The following is an 18837-nucleotide window of genomic DNA, read 5'->3' as shown; positions in this document are numbered from 1 at the left end:
GTGATAGAGTACTAAATGTAGTCAATGACAATAGTAGCAAATGTCAGTATGGTGATCAAAAGTGTAAGGTCTTAAATGAAATTTGTCAAAGTGTCACTCAGATGATAAAATTGCCGTGAAAAATGTGGTACAGTCTCCTGGTGCTAGTATGATAAGTAAATCTGTAGAATCTGTAATAAAAGGTATGGATTGTGATAAAGGGGTGAATTTTTGTGACATAGAAGAGGATTTGTCATTTGAAAATAAGGTCAATGAAATGGTTCAACAATTTGTAGTACAGATTAATGATTGGATAGGAAACTGTCCTCTGGATGCAGGCAGCCCAATTACAGGAATATCGAGAAAGCTGAGACAGGATCAAAAATAATGAAAATTTCACAGAATTTCCAGTAACAGGGGTAAGGATAAATGGGGCAACAGGAAAAAGCAGTAAATTCAATTAATCAATCAATCTCTTTATTCGTCCATTAACAACATACATTGTATGGATGTAGTCAATTACAATATAGTTCCTTATCTTTAATTTGTTTTAAAAACTTGGATAATAAATACAAATATTTTATATCAGTATATATAGATAATATTACGTAGTAGGTGAATATGGATTTGGGGTAAGAAATGAAAGAGGAAGCCGCTTGGTGGAATTTTGCACAGAGCGTAACTTAATCATAGCTAACACTTGATTCAAGAATCATAAAAGAAGATTGTATACATGGAAGAAGCCTGGAGATACTGACAGGTTTCAGATAGATTATGTAATGGTAAGACAGAGATTTGGAACCAGGTTTTAAATTGTGAGACATTTCCAGCGGCAGATGTGGACTCGGACCACAATCTATTGGTTATGAACTGTAGATTAAAACTGAAGAAACTGCAAAAAAGGTGGGAATTTAAGGAGATGGGACCTGGATAAAATGACTAACCAGAGGTTGCACACAGTTTCAGGGAGAGCATAAGGGAACAATTGACAAGAATGGGGGAAAGAAATACAGTAGAAGAAGAGTGGGTAGCTTTGCGGGATGAAGTAGTGAAGGCAGCAGAGGATCAAGTAGGTAAAAACACAAGGGCTCATAGGAATCCTTGGGTGACAGAAGAAATATTGAAGTTAATTGACGAAAGGAGAACATACAAAAATGCAGTAAATTAAGCAGGAAAAAAGGATTACAAACATCTCAAAAATGATATCGACAGGAAGTGCAAAATGGCTAAGCAGGGATGGCAAGAGGCCAAATGTAAGGATGTAGAGGCTTATCTCACTAGGGGTGAGATAGATACTGCCTACAGGAAAATTAAAGAGACCTTTGGAGAAAAGAGAACCACTTGTATGAATATAAAGAGCTCAGATGGAAACCCAGTTCCAAGCAAAGAAGGGAAAGCATAAAGGTGGGAGGAGTATATAGAGGGTCTATACAAGGGCGATGTACTTGAGGACAGTGTTACAGAAATGGAAGAGGATGTAGATGAAGATGAAATGGGAGATATGATACTGTGTGAAGAGTTCGATAGACCACTGAAAGACCCGAGTCGAAACAAGGCCCCCGGAGTAGACAACATTCCATTAGAGCTACTGACAGCCTTGGGAGAGCCAGTCCTAACAAAATTCTACCATCTGGTGAGCAAAATGTATGATACAGGCAAAATACCCTCAGACTTCAAGAAGATTATAATAATTCCAATCCCAAAGAAAGCAGGCATTGACAGATTTTAAAATTGCCAAACTATGAGTTTAATAAGATAGAGTAGCATGGAGAGCTGCATCAAACCAGTCTCAGGACCAAAGACCACAGCAGCAGCAGCAGCAACAACAACAATGAGTTTAATAAGTCATGGCTGCAAAATACTAACCTGAATTCTTTACAGACAAATGGAAAAACTGGTAGAAGCCGACCTCGGGGAAGATCAGTTTGGATTCCATAGAAATATGGGAGCATGTAAGGCAATACTGACCCTACGACATATTTTAGAAGCTAGATTAAGAAAAGACAAACCTACATTTCTAGCATTTGTAGACTTAGAGAAAGCTTTTGACAGTGTTGACTGGAATAATCTCTTTCAAATTATGAAGGTGGCATGGGTAAAATACAGGGAGCGAAAGGCTATTTACAATTTGTACGGAAACCAGATGGCAGTTATAAGAGTCGAGGGACATGAAAGGGAAACAGTGGTTGGGAAGGGAGTGAGACAGGGTTGTAGTCTCTCCCCGATGTTATTCAATCTGTATATTGAGCAAGCAGTGAAGGAAACAAAAGAAAAATTTGGAGTGGGTATTAAAATTCATGGAGAAGAAATAAAAACGTTGAGGTTAGCCGATGACATTATAATTCTGTCAGAGATAGCAAAGGACTTGGAAGAGCAGTTGCATGGAAAGGTCCGTGTCTTGAAAGGAGGATATAAGATGAATATCAACAAAAGGAAATCGAGGATAATGGAATGTAGTCAAATTAAGTCAGGTGATGCTGCGGGAATTAGATTAGGCAATGAGATGCTTAAAGTAGTAAAGGAGTTTTGTCATTTGGGGAGTGAAATAACTGATGATGGTTGAAGTAGAGAAGATATAAAATGTAGACTGGCAATGGCAAGAAAAGTCTTTCTGAAGAAGAGAAATGTGTTAACATAGAGTATAGATTTTAGTGTCAGGAAGTTGTTCCTGAAAGTATTTCTATGGAGTGTAGCTATGTATGGAAGTGAAACATCGACGATAAATAGTTTGGACAAGAAGAGAATCGAAGCTTTCAAAATGCGGCGCTACAGTAGAATGCTGAAGATTAGATGGGTAGATCACATAACTAATGAGGTGGTACTGAATAGGAGGAGTTTGTGGCACAACTTGACTATAAGAAGGTATCGATTGGTAGGACATGTTCTGAGGCATCAAGGGATCACCAATTTAGTATTGGAGGGCAGCATGGAGGGTAAAAATCGTAGAGGGTGACAAAGAGATGAATACATTAAGCAGATTCAGAAGGATGTAGGCTGCAGTAGGTACTGGGAGATGAAGAAGCTTGCACAGGATAGAGTAGCATGGAGAGCTGCATCAAACCAGTCTCAAGACTGAAGACCACAACAACAACAACTCTTCCACATTCAGATATTCTTCAATGCTATAAAAACCATGTGTTACTATAATTTGTTTAAGATCTACCTTGAATTTATGAAATTCTTTAATTTTCTTTATTGTAGAAGGCAATGCACTAAAAAGTACTTTGGTCTGGTAGTTTACACTTTTTGGTAGAGTGTTCCTTTGTGGGTGTCTCTGTGAAAATCATCCCTGTTCCTTGTTTCATGGTTATGAATCTTATAATTTAATGCTGACAATTCCTGGTGAGTTTTCAGAAAGCATACACATTCATAGATGTATAAGCTAGGAAGAGTCATTATTTGAAAGTCTTTGAATATTTCCCTGCATGACACTCTGCAGGGAACCCCTTTCATTATTCTAATAGCCCTTTTTTCAAGTTTGAAAGCTTGTTTTACCATACCTGTATGTCCCCAGAAAATCACACCATATCTAAGCAAACTGTTCATGTAAGCATAATAGGCACACAGCATTGATTTAGTGTTGCTGCATTCCCGGAGGATTCTTAGCACATAGGAGCATGTCCTTAATTTTTTTACTCAAAACTTCTAGGTGCTTTTCCCATCTCAAGTGCTCATGCACCCATATACCAAGGAATTTTGTGTATGGAGGTTGTGCAATAACATAGTTCACTAACTCAGCTTTTACTATTCTTCTAGCTTTACTTTTAATGTTACTGAAATTCATCAATACCGTTTTATCCTCATTTATGATCAAAGCATTATCACTAAACCATTTCCTGTCTCATTTATTGTCCTGTAGATCATCCTCAGTGTATCCTTTTACAAAAATGCTAGTGTCATCATCGAACATCACCATTTCTGCAACTGTCAGATGGTTTGGCAAATTGTTTATGAACACCACGAACATCAGGGAGCCTAACACAGATCCCTGGGGCACTCCATAGCTAGTTTTTTTGAAATCTGAAAGATACTCTTCGCCTCCATGACATATTTGTACTTTCTGTTGTCTATCAGAGAGATAAGACTTGAACCATTTGAAGGCAAGTCCATGGACCCCAAAACATTCTATTTTCATAAGCAACAAGTCATGGCTAATTAAATCAAATGCTTTAGAAAAATCTAAGTATATTCCACAGCTTAATTCATTCTTGTCCAAGGCATTTAGAATCATTTTCATGAATTGGAAGACTGCCATTTCTGTGGAGCTGTTCTTTCTAAGCCCATTTTGAGCATTAGTCAGTATTTTATTTTTATTCAGAAAGTCAGATAGCCTTTCATAATTTACACTTTAAATTACTTTAGAGAAACCTGACAATGTCACTGGTCTATAATTATTTATGTCAACTGTACTATCCTTTTTGTGAAGTGGCTTTATTATGCAGCAATATTTATAATCGGTGAGAAAACTTTCATACTTTCTGTCTGCATCATCAGTTTGTTCTATGCCCCACTGCACTCTTTTTAGCATACTATTAAATACTCTTATTTTGTTGGCATTAATAAGTCTTCTTTGTACGTATTTTTCAGTGACTGTGTATTTCAAATTTTTCTCATTCCTTATCTTCATTTTTAAATCCATATGGTCAGAAAAGCCTATATCTGTTACTTCACAACTTTGTTTGTTCATAAATATCTGATCAAGTGTTGTTTCCAACCCATCCCCATATCTGGTAATTTAGTGCACTGTAGGTTGCATGTTGTATTTGCTAAACAGATTTAATAATTGTACCTTGTTCTTATTATTTTTGTTAAAATTAATGGTAAAGTCACGAAGAACTATTGTGCATTTTGACCTGCCTCTGAATTCATTTAAAAGATCATCTATATAATATAAGAATTGGATAAAGTAACGTGATGGGGACCTATAGATGCAAGCAATGGTAGTTTGACAGTCTGTAAGTTCACAAATACAACATTCAAAATCTTTTTTTGTGCACTTCACCTGGCTAAATTTTACCTCCTTAGATTTAACATTACTTCTAACATAGGTGCATACACCTCCACATTTATAAGTTTCCCTGCAATAGTTACTTACTAAGTCAAAGTCTGATATATTTGTTGCACAGAGTGTCCTGAAGCCAGTGCTTACTGATACACAGCACAGAAACCACCTTAAGGTTACAGTTTAAAATTACTTCCAGCCCACGCATTTTGTTGCCTAGTACTTTCCTCTTCAGGTTTTGACTGAGACTGACACATTTCAGGCTTCGTCAGCCTTATACGTTTACCTGAACTGGATCTGAGTTTTGAGAAGATAATTTGATATTTACCATGCTAAGTAGTTTTTGGGCCAGCAGTGTCTTTTCTATTCCACTTAGGCCTTGACCATGTCTTGTACGACAAGTACTCGAGCAGTTATAATTGTCAGAGGGTTCATGGTTACAACTGACACATTCCTTAATATCTAAAAACATTACATTTTTAATCTGTTTGCAAATTGTTTCAAAATCTTTGTTAGCTTTGGTTATTTCTCTGTTTACACATGATGCTTCAATTAAATTGTAAGGATGAGGTATTTTAAATAATATAACATTTGTGTTTGTTAACTTGCCCAGTGTAGTCTTCAGAGCTGTTGTTGCTGCAGCTGTTTCATTATGGTATACATCATTGGAACCACCTATAAGAACTGCAAAGTCACTCTTTCACAAACTACTGCAATCTTCAATGTTGGTGAAGATCTGGTTGAATCTTGCTCCAGGTTTCACTATGCCTTCAATTTTAATGGTTTTTTTTGGGTTGTCAGGGTCTTCATTTCTGTTGCCATCCCTCTTCAAAAACTGTCGGAGTAGATTCTGATGTGTGTTGTTTTTTCTGTTTGTATTTCTTGACTCTATGCTCAATCTTGTTCTTTACCCATTGCATTTGATACATTGTTTGTTTTATTCAATCTCAAAACAGTCACCATCAAATCTGCATTCTTGCAAGATTTTTTGTTGTGTTTCTTTTTAAATAATTTAAATACATCTGCTCTTTTTGTGCCACAGTCCATGTTTTTGTGTTTTGTGTGTTTGGCTTCAGATGTAATTTTGTTGACTTTATCATCTTCAGGACCATTATAATAAGGTATGTTACATATTTTAATCAGAATAGTTTTCAACCTACAATCGTCATAGTTCCAGTTTTCTATGATTATCTCCTGTCCATTTAGTGAGGGACCTACTTTTCCACATCGAAAATGAAAAATTTTTCCACTTTCTGTGCACTCAACACCACTGCTCACAGTTTTCTGGCATTTTCAACAGTGTTATTGGTCCTGTCACCTGTATTTTTACTAGTCAAATTTTATGTTACCACATCACTGTACAGTGGAGATTTGCACTGTTGTTTAAGTTCATCATTTTTTAGTTTAAACCCACAAATTTCATCCAACAGAAATGCTATAATATCATCTTTAGTGTCTTTGCTGTTTACATTTTCATGCATTTCGTCTTTGCAGCAATTCAAACAGTACCGAGTCTTTCGTTTTGAACTTATGTTTGCACATATATAGTGGTAAACTGTTTCACATTTTAGACACATTATTCCTTTGTTCGCACATTTTTCACAATAGCAGTGGGAAGACGTCCCATTTTCTTGCAAATGTTCCGTGTTGGTCGTTGATGCTGCACACACAAGTTGATTACCAGACAAGTCTTACTTGAATTTAAGATTAATGATGTACAATTTATACAATTATGCTTAGTAATTGATCATTTAAATGAAAACTTGATACTAGGTAAGAACTGGTTGTTATCTGGGGTGACATGAAAATAACATTTGTTGAACCAAAAACAAGTATTGTAATGGATGATCATGGTCTAAGTAGTCAGATTAGAGAGATGCAAGAGTCTGACAGTGATAGGTATTTTGAGGAAGGGGAATAATTTGGTATTGGTGAGGGTAGTGCTAATTATTATAGTAAACTAGTAGCTAAAAAGGTATCTGAAACTGAAAGCCAAAACGGAAGAGAGTTTGAAAATTTTTTGTGGGATTATAATGACATATTTGATATAAAACCAGGGAGTGTAAAAGGGTACCAATGTAGACTAAAATTAAAAGCAAATGACCCGTTTATCATAAAACAGTATGCTATCCCTATATGTAAGAGAAAGGAGGTAGAAAGAGAACCTCAGAAAATGGAAAGGTGGAAAATAATAGAAAGAAATTGTAGTTCTTACAATAACCTATTAGTGGTAGTTTCAAAATGAGATGGGGGTATTCGTTTAGTGCTCAACTCTTGACACCTGAATAAATATTTCGAGAGAGAAACTGACCACACTGAAAGTATAGATGAACTACTAAATAAGTCTGAAAATGCAAAATATATCAGCTTGAATTAGAAAGAGATCCTAGAAAATACACTGCATTTTTGTTTAATAGGAAATGTTTTCAATATTGTGTTGTACCATTCAGTTAAAATGTACCTGTAGCAGTATTTATTAGGGGATTTGACTTGGTTTTGGGTAGAGAACTCTTAGAAAAGTTAATTATTTATGTGGATGACATTTTGTTATCGAGTAACACCTGGGAGCAACATATTCAAATTTTAAAGGAAATTGAAAAGAAAATGAGACATGGGGGACTTTGAAATTAGGAAAATGTAAGTTTGCAATGAAAGAATAAAAATTTCTTGGCCACTGCATAAATGAAAAAGGGATTTTGCCTGATTGAGAAAAGATTGAGGCCATCACAAAGTTCCCAAAACCTAGAAATAAAAAAGGTTTCAAAATCTTCTTTTGGATTAGTAAACTTCTATCAAAAACATGTGAAAACACACACTTTATGCAACATGCTTGAACAACTTGTTAAGAAAAAATGCAGTGTGGGATTGGTCTGATGAATGCCAGATAGCTTTTGACAGAATTAAGAAAGAATTAGCAGAAAGTGAAATCCTCCATAGACCTGATTTATCTTTACCATTTTTGTCTGATGACAGACAGTTCTGATTATGGACTGAGAATACATTTATTCCTAGAAAAAGAAATTAACGGAAAAATTGAACATCATTCTATGGCATTGGCAACCAGAACCTTACAAAACATGAGAGAAATTACATAATAACTGAAAAGGAACTTTTGGCAATTGTATGGGGATTCAAAAGACTTAAAAATTATTTTCTTGGGCATGAAGTCAAAGTTTATACAGACGATAATGCATTAACTTAATTACAAGAGTGTAAACTGTATCATGGGAGAATTATCAAATGTTCTTACAGCAGTTTAAATACTCAATTCATTTTATAAAGGGTAAGGAAAATGTCATTGCTGATGCCCTGTCAAGAATGCCAGTGGGGAATGGAAATTACAATGGAAATAATAGTCAGGAGGGAAAGTTTAAAATAGTATATTTTAAAGATGTCGGAGGGAAGTGAAGTTCGAAAAATTTTTAATCAATTGAGAAGACATGAAAATGGTGACGATCATTGGAAGCTTGTTAAAAGTTATTTTGGGAAGAAAAGTCATGAGAAAGTACAAATGTATTATAAGGTTTTCAAAGGTATTCTATTTTATAGACACAGCACAGATAATGGTGCTTGGAAAGTTTGCTGGCCAGATTCTCACATAAATACTTTGATAAAGTACACACATGAAAGCTTCGGGCACTGTGGTGCATTGAAATGTACTCAAAAAATACGAGAGGGTATATATTTTCATAATATGTCCAGGAGAGTTAGGACCTTACTTGCCTGCTGTGATAGATGTCAAAGAACAAAAGTTAGTAACAAAACCAACAAGGGATTTTTTTACAAAATGTGGTACCACATAAACAGTTGGATTTGGTAGGGATAGATTTGTATGGTCAACTTCAAAGAGCTGAAGGGGATTTCAGTATATTTTCGTCATTGTAGATTTGTTTTCTAAAAATGTGATATTTTATCCTTTAAAGAAAGCAACTACTAAGAAAATAGCTTCTACATTTATAAAGGACTACTTTATTAAAGTGGGTGCACCTAAGGCCATTTTATCTGACAAAGGGAGCCAATTTACTTATAAATTTTGGAAGGAATTTGTAACAGAACACGACATCAGACATATCTAAATATCATACTATTCACCAACATGCAACCCAACTGACCAGTACACGAGGGAAATTGGTAGATTGCGTAGAAATGTCACACAAATTTGTTATGTTATGTTAAAGAATTTTAAGACATTATGAATAGCCTACAACATACTATCACAGGATACTCTCCTTATGAGATCATGTTTAACCACAAACCACCTTACTCAATCAAAGAACTTAGTGTTTCCAGCTTGTAAAAGTATAACAGCAGCTGAAAGAGAGGAGACAGAAGAACTATGAAATATTATTATGAAAAAAGAAAACAATGGCATGACAAACAGATACAAAAACACAGAATTCAAAGTTGGGGATCTAGTTTTGATGAAAAGTTATACCAAATCTAAAGCACTAAATAGAGAAACAAAAAATTTTTTTGATATTTACATACAACCATTTCAAAGTGTTGAAAACCCACACACAAATACTTACAGACTTGTATATCCTAAGTCCAAAAGATTATTTGGACTCAGGAATGTTATGCAGCTAAAATTATATAAACACCCTTCATCACTCATATAACATCATAATAATTCTCTTTCCTCAGGAGGTTGCAAGCTCTTTTTGCAATTTGGGGGTGGTGAACCCAAGGCTCCGAGCTGGTGTGACTTTTTCTTTTTCAAGTCGCATCCTCTCTTACTTGTGTAAAAACTCATCCCCTTCCACTTTCTGATTTGGACAAATAGTTAGAGACTGGATGTGAAAAGGAACTGATGCATGTATTTTCATATTAGGCAAGCTGCCTTTTCTGGTTATCTGAATATGAGTACAAACTTTGAGCAGGTTTAATAATACAACCAGAGTATGAGTTTTGAGGAGAGTTGGTGTAATATTTACACTACTGGCCATTAAAATTGCTACACCAAGAAGAAATGCAGGTGATAAACGGGTATTCATTGGACATATATATTATACTAGAGCTGACATGTGATTACATTTTCATGCAGTTTGGATGCATAGATGCTGAGAAATCAGTACCCAGAACAACCACCTCTGGCCAAATAATGGACTTGGTATGCCTAGGCTTTGAGTCAAACAGAGCTTTGATGGCTTGTACAGGTACAGCTGCCCATGCAGCTTCAACACGATACCACAGTTCATAAAGAGTAGTGACTGGCATATTGTGACGAGCCAGTTGCTCGGCCACCATTGACCAGACGTTTTCAATTGGTGAGAGATCTGGAGACTGTGCTGGCTAGGGAAGCAGTTGCACATTTTATGTCTCCAGAAAGGCCCGTACGGGACTTGCAACATGCGGTCGTGCAATATCCTGCTGAAATGTAGGGTTTCGTAGGGATCGAATGAAGGATAGAGCCATGGGTCATAACATACCTGAAGTGTAACGTCCACTCTTCAAAGTGCTGTCAATGCGAACAAGAGGTGACTGAGACATGTAACCAATGGCACCCCATACCACCACGCAGAGTGATACGCCAGTATGGCGATGACGAATACACGCTTCCAATGTGCTTTCACCGTGATGTCGCCAAACATGGATGTGACCATCGTGATGCTGTAAACAGAACCTGGATTCACCCAAAAAAATGACATTTTGCAATTCGTGCACCCAGGTTCATCATTGAGTACACCATTGCAGGCGCTCCTGTCTGTGATGCAGCCTCAAGGGTAACAGCAGGCATGGTCTCCGAGCTGATAGTCCATGCTGCTGCAGACGTCATTGTTCATGCAGATGGTTGTTGTCCTGCAAACATCCCCATCTGTTGAATCAGGGATCGAGACATGGCTGCACGATCTGTTACAGCCATGCGGATAAGATGCCTGTCATCTCGACTGCTAGTGGTACGAGGCCATTGGAATCCAGCACGGTATTCCATATTACCCTCCTGAACCACCGATTCCATATTCTGCTAACAGTCATTGGATCTCCATCAATGTGAGTAGGAATGTCGTGATACGATAAACCGCAATCATGATGGGCTACAATATGACCTTTATCAAAGTCAGAAACGTGATGGTACGCATTTCTCCTCCTTACACGAATCATCACGATGACGTTTCACCAGGCAATACCAGTCAACTGCTGTTTGTGTATGAGAAATCAGTTGGAAACTTTTTTCATGTCAGCACGTTGCACATGTCGCCACTGGCACCAACCATGCGTGAATGCTCTGAAAAGCTAATCATTCACATATCACAGCATCTTCTTCCTGTCAGTTAAATTTTGCGTCTGTAGCACATAATCTTCATGGCGTAGCAATTTTAATGGTCAGTAGTGTACTTAGGTCTGTACAGTTATTCTGATGAAGTTATAATCTCATTGTGCTGATGACTTTATGAAAAGTTGAGAAATGTTTAAATTTGATGTGAAGTTTACATAAGATATCTGTGCTCCTATAGCAACAATTTATTACTTTATAACTGAGATGTGATTACAGTTAGTTTAAACTGTTTGTAGCCCTATATATGTGCTGTCATTTGGTTTCACCTGTTAGTATACCTATTATGTGAAAGTCACTGGATAGATGTTGATTTACTATCAAGTATGAAAATACTTTGTCATTATCTTGTCCTTAACATTTATTAGATCTACTGTGTAATTGGAAAAGGAACAATTATTTTAAAAAATGTATAATGTTTAAATTACTATAATGGCTCCATCTGTGGAGCATAAAGAAAATGGAATTTTATGTTGGAGATAGTAATTGGGACAGAAGTGTTCTGATTCCCAGGATTTAAGACTCTCACAGTTTTATTTTCATGTAATTTTCTACCACTTCAATGACAAAATAAGATTACCAATGGTTTGATTATTCTTTCGCCATCCTAGTACAATAAAATAGGGATGATATTTGCTACATGCCTGGTGTCTGTACAAGTCATGCTTTCTCCTTAGTATAGATACAAGGTATTCTTTGTCACAATGTCTACACAAATCTGAACTGTTCAGTACTGCTGAATGTTACAGCAAGTCAATGTTTTCAATATATATGTAAATGTTAGCTTACAATCTGATTCTTAATGAAAACTGTTTAAATTTCTCCAATACCTTATTGAAAATATTCTGATGACCACTAATGATTCATGTGTAATGAGTAGCAAAGGAAAAACTAAAGATTGAGGAATCATATTCATGACATCTACTTTCAATTGAAGACTAGTTGATTCATTAATATGTAACTTATGAGGGAATATATATTTATCATACCTTTAGACTGGCTGAACTAACCATTTTACTCCTAGTACTAACCCATTCATATTTAACCACTAGTACTTTACCCTTTTCCTTAACTTATGTTGGAAGTTGCCTTATCTGTGCCCAATTTTAATTACTGTCTGATCTGATGTCACTACATCGTGTCTAATGTGTTGATGACCAACAAGAAATATGTGAACTAGTTGTTGAGCAGTACGTGTTCTGGAAGCAACCTGCTGGTACTTAATTTGCCAGTGAAAATCTGATTCTACAGTGGCATGTGGCCATGGAGGCTCTCAGTCTCTACAAGATGATGCTGAAAAATTTGGGATGACGACTTTCAAGCTATGAGAACAAGGTGCCTTTGACAGCTATTGTGGGCAAATCCCTTTATCCGTCCTTGCGGTTTCCTGACCTGAAATTTACATGTTGGCTCAGTTGTTCTAAAGTCGGAGTTTGTCTTGTAAAGAGATGAGGGCGTTTGGTTATTTATAAGTACTGCCATTTAAAAAACATATATGTATCCTTTGTCTTTGCCTTATATAACATTTTGTAACATTATAAACACATGAAACATGTCCTTGAACTTAATGTAAGACTTGTATGTGCCATGACATTTGGAAAAGGAACTTCTGTATCACTTGGCTGAGATTCCAGTAACTTTAATTTTATATCTCAGATCTGCCTCTTCTTTAATTTTGAAAATGTAACAAAAAAAATTCTATTGTCATCGTCACACTTGACTCTGTGATGTTTAGCAAATATATTGACACACATGAAAGTGCTTCACATAATGTGATCATTGTGACACTTGTATGATCCACCCAATGAAGCAGTTGACTTTGTTAATATTTTTGATATGAAATAAGCTGCAATTCAATGCATTTGGCAACCTTATTTATATTTTTTCATGTTTATGTAATAATTTATCTTTGAGCAGCAATGGATATCAGAGCAAAACAGTAATTCTGTACCTTGCTTTGGTAACTTTCATGTATATGTGTCAGATATGTCACAGGTTTCAATATTATATGTTTATGTAATTCATTATGTTTGATAAAACACAGATACTAGAGGGACTGCTTGTAAGTCAGATGTTAGGATCTAGCATTCGTTACTTGGTCAACCAATACAGCATTGTATTTGTCATTTACTCTGTCCAGCAGAATGCTATTTGTTCGCCCTTTGTTGATCAGCCAATAGGGAGTGTTGTGTTGGGGACTAGGAAGGTGAAGCTGTGGCAAGTCCATTCTGCAGGGAATGCTAAACACTCTTCTCCCTCCGGTGGCACAGTGAAGTACTGGAACAGTGGGGGTGCTGGGTACAGGGAGGGGGGGGGGGGGGGCGGTTCCTGTCTTTGGGGTCTGTTGTCTTTTCTTTTTTGACTCCAGTACTTCTAACCTTCTATTTCATTTCTTACTTCTCATTAGAGTACCAAGCTATCCTTCCCTCTGTCCACATGCTCTATTGCTGAGACCCTTCTAATTTACCGTGTCAGCTTTATTAAGTAACTGAAACCTATTCTATAGGAGGATCGAGGGAACAAACTAGCATTTCTGCATTATTAGGTGTAACCATACTCTGTCATACTATATTATTTATTTATGTCTGATTTTGTTGTATGTGGTCACCCAAATGATAAACATTTACTTATGTATTTACTTTGCTATATACTAGCATCCGAATCTTCTGTTTCATTTATTACTTCTCATTTGAGTACCGTGTTATCCTTGTCTATGTCCACATGTATGTCTCTATTGCTTAGACTCGTCTCATTTACCCTGTCAGCCTATTAAATGACTAAAGCCTGTTTTATAGGATGTATGTATATATAATGCTCAACTGCATAAGTGTCATGATGTATCTGTCACTTATATACCAATTTAACAATATATTATGCTCAAACCAACTTACCAATATATAAAAGCTATTCATATTATTGTCATGATGTATCTGACATTTATGAACCAATTACCACTGTGTAATGTTCAACCATAAAATTGTCACGATATACCAATTATTTATGATTCATTTATTGTGTATTCACACCTAAGGGGTGAACACTTACCAATGTATATTGCCTAACCATGTTTTGGTATGATGTACCAATAATTTATGAATCATTTATTGTGTATTCACACCAAAGTTGTGAACACATACCTGTATATAAGGCCCAACCACATAATTGTTGGTGCTGTTTCAGTTACTTATAGAACACAACCAATATGATATATTAGTCACTTATATTGTCATTCAGAGTTGTATGTAACTACACTCTTGTGTATCATTCTGTTACTTAATGTTTGAATTATTGTAAAGGTGGGAAAGTGGCATTGGAAGTGTCTTGACAAATGAAAAAATGGAAAGATTGGACATTGGTCAGACATTTCCTGCTACAGTTGTAGATTGAATTATGTAAACTGCTGATGAACTATACTCCAAGAATTTAGATGTACCATATTATAATAATATATTTGTTATTCAATACTATCAGTAAATGTCAATATAAATTCAGAGACGTGTGCTGTACCACTTTAAAAAAAATTTGTACTAGTACGATTTTAGTGATATGTTATCAAAGAACAAGTTAAAGCTACAATATGATAGTTAAGTCAGGAAATGTTTAAGTATGAACAGTTGGAATTTTGCTGAATTGAACTATTCTGTTCAAAACAATAAATTACACAGTATGTATGATGGTCATAAGGAGTGAAGTATGAGCCACATTTCAGGTTTTTGCAATGAAAACCTTCTGACGAGCAGAGATCTACAGTGTACTTCAGTTCAGTGCTCTTCATGGCACATAGAAGAGACTGAACACTTTGTTATATTATAGTCAAATACTTTGTGTACTTGCCAAAGATAGGAGGTGGTTAGATACAAACTAATATGGATTTTCAGTATTGTAGAATCAGATAGTAACGCTTGTTCCACAATGCATCGTCAATATTGAGAAAGAGTTACACACAACAGTGTCTCCATTGCACTCAGGAGAACCTAGAGGACCTAATGAGAGACATAAATATATAGAAACAAGACCAATTCAGCTAGCTTCTATTAGATAATTTTCTGATTGAGACAGGTCCTCATTTTCGTGTTGTAATACATGCTGCAGACAAATTCTGTGAATTAACTTGTTCTTTCTCTCTGCTATTAATTAATATAGTTGAATATGATACAAAATAATCTTTGATAATGTTACATATTTGGTTGTACTAATTTTTCGCAAATTGTTTGTACATCCAATTGATTGTAAAATGAGGACTGTTATGTAGATTTGTAAGAAAAGGTTTTGTTCAACTTTCACTTGCACAAATCCTTTTGGGGGTCGTTGAAACATAACAGTCTAATCAAAACATAAAAATGCATAAATTTTAACCATAAACAGTAGTTTCTGACATAGAGGTGTATGGAAATCTGTACTTGCGAAAAAGTTATGAAGAAAATAATTATGGAATCTTAATTACACTAATGTGTAGAAGTCTGTTAATTGGTAGGAACATTTTATATGATATGAATCTTCTGTAATTAGTAAATATAACAAGTGTATTGTTAACATTTGATACGTAAGTGTTTATACTTGCTTCAACTTGTATAGAGATTAGAGTTCACTCATGTGTTTAATATATAAGAGTCTAGGTAATCATTAAAATATGTCATTTGTTTTAGGATGAGAGTTTCAATTGTTAATTAATGAAATAATAATTATAAACAATGCCAAGGATTGTTCACATTTGTTAAGAAAGTATAAATATTAACAGTCACGTTGGCAAGAGGTCTCAGTCTGGTTTTGGTTTTTGTGCATGTAGCTGTTCCTTTTGTATTGTAAGTATTGTTTGCCTTTGTAATTATACTTTAATTTTGTTTTGAAAGTATAATAAAAAACTATGAAACTTAATGGAAGCTTAAACTAAATCAACTCTCCAGTAGTTGTTTCACAGTGACGGTAAATGTTCACAGGACCACGACTGCAGCAGATAGAGAGTAACTATGATCAACCCCATTATTACGAGTAGTTAGAGAAATGTTATAATATATATTGATTATGTACTAGGCATAATGCTGCAAAGGAATATGAAATAGAATGAGCACTTTAGTACACTAATAAAGAAGAGGAATGTCTGATTTGGGTTCAATTAGAGAAATTTATGAAATGGTAGTTCATCTATAAAGGAGATTGCGTATAAAATATTCTTGACTGCTGTTAGCATTTGGGATTCTGACCAGCACAGGTTAAAGGAAGACTATGAAGCAATTTAGAAGTGTACTGATGGATTTCTTACATATCAACATGCAAGAGTGACACAGATGCTTCAGTAAGCTAACAGCGGAACCATTCTGCTACAGCTAGTGTAGACATATGTTTCACATAATCAGTGAGAAGAAAAGATAAGAGAAATTAGGGCTTGTACAGAGGCATAGAGACACTCTTCTCTTTATCACTCCATTTACCACTGGAACAGGAAAAGAAATGATTACTAGGGGTTTAGTGTATTCCTGGCGTGCTTCATGTGGTTGCTTGTGGAATACGTATGAGGTAGTACCTGAGTGAGATCACTTGTTTAGGATTGTCAAGTAGTGGTCCAGTTCATGTATTTGAACACTATGGCACATGCATTTTGAACTGTGACAAATGCTTGTGTAAAATATGTCTGTTGTTAATTGTTAATTGTTAATTACCCTTAACATTTAATGAATAATCAGGACATGATGGAGTCAGAAAGGTGAAATCAACATAGAAAGTTAAGTGCAAATGACATGGAAAATTTTCCCAACTTCAGTAAATTTGAAACCAGTTTATAGAAAAGAATGATATCTTATGTGCAGGGGAAAGGAGACAATTGTGGAAAATTTTGGTTTTATGGATATAACTCTACATATATTAATAAATGAGGATTTTAACATAGATTTATTTTAAATTTGTCTGTTTCAATCACTTCACAAATTTACTTACTTGTTTTAATTCTGATATAAATAATTTCCAGAAAACTGAAAAAGATTACTGCTTTCTGAGACCAAAAAATCACAGATATTGTGATATTTATCACAACCAGAACTTTCCTCATGGGTTTACATTTGGCACTGTACTCAGGAAAATTTTGCCCCACAAAACATGTGTTCTGTGTCTACACTTGCTATTTCAGAATGCATTCTGACCATCTCATCAGTGGAATCTGCCAAACTACTGACTCCAGTGATTCAGACATAGTGAAGCTGCAGCTCTTCCCTTCATTCAAGCTCCATTGAGATCTTCTTTGTCTTCATCATTTCTGGTAGAGATTGAGGCAATTCGACACATTCTTGCTGTGTGTTATAGGTGATATGTCGTAGGGCCTCCAACTAACTAGGACAGCAGACCAACCTGGCAAAAGAAAATGCTTTGTGTTTATTTATGAAGTGCAGATTGTTTTGAGCCTTGTTGAGCAGCAAACCAAAGCCTTGTTGTAATAGAGACTTAATAAATTCTACTAACCTGCTTTAGTTCCACCCTCATCTAGCTGATCCTGATTTTCTTGCTCAAAAGGACGTTGAGCAGGTCTATTCCCAAGACTTCCATCATTTGCAGCAATTAAGTCGAGATTGCTGAAAACATTTCTGTTGGACAGGAAAATGACTGTAATGCTGAACACAATGAGGGCAATTTCACCAGTCAGAAATTTTCATATAGGCTCGACCAAAGAATTCTGCAGTGTTAGTTGGTCCTAGTGTTCTGTTGTGTGCTCAAAGTCATTGCCAGATCTCTTCATGATAGTAGGTCTTTGGCAGTCCCATAAACATTTGATCCAGTGCCTGGATCTTATCAGTGCAGTGAGAAAGGAAGCTAATTAAATGAACATGATGAATCCTAACCAGTTCAGCTACCTGAGTGTTCTAGGTGTGACTGTAATTGCCATCTAAGGTGAGAAGTGCAGGAGACTTCATCCTCAGATAGGTTTTAAAAATGAAATGTTCAAACCACTGCGTCAACAGGATGCTCTGTACCCAACAAGGGGGATAGGATGCGGGAAAAGACCCACATGGTGCTCCTTTCATTTAGTGCTTTTTCATGTTGTTCTTCAGAAAGCTACATGATTGGAGGAATGAAGGAACCATCAGTGCTCAAGCCAGGAATGATTGTAATGAATGAGCCTCCTTGTGTCACTGTGAGAGCTCCTATCTGGCTTTCCCAAGCAACTTATGAGGCAGAGATTTTTCTCTGAATGACTGATAAACCGATTCCACATCACACTGAAGAATTTCACACTATTTTTTAGTTGAATCTAGAGACTGTGCCCTGTGATGTGCCAATTGGATTCTGCTTTGATAAAATATTTTTGTCTCTCCTAACATATAGTCTCAGTCAAACCCTTTGGGCAATCCCAGTCCTACCAAAGGGATTGTTGATACTGTCCCTAATAGACAGTTCACTCACAGAAAAGAGACTCCATCCTTAGGCAGTAGACAATTAGCACCTCTTGAAGATTCTCTGATAACACAGTTCTCCATGCTAAATTTGTTGTAACTGCATCCTTCTCATCAGAAGTTTCAGTCTTAGCCAGCCAAAACAGTGTCATCCAAGGGATATGACACTGTGGGAGCTTCCAAATATCTCATTTTCTTTTCCA

Source organism: Schistocerca nitens, chromosome 10, assembly GCF_023898315.1.
Source record: "Schistocerca nitens isolate TAMUIC-IGC-003100 chromosome 10, iqSchNite1.1, whole genome shotgun sequence".
In the NCBI taxonomy this organism is placed as follows: domain Eukaryota; kingdom Metazoa; phylum Arthropoda; class Insecta; order Orthoptera; family Acrididae; genus Schistocerca; species Schistocerca nitens.
The sequence above is the reverse complement of the archived record's forward strand: the minus strand, read 5'-3'. Positions refer to the sequence as shown.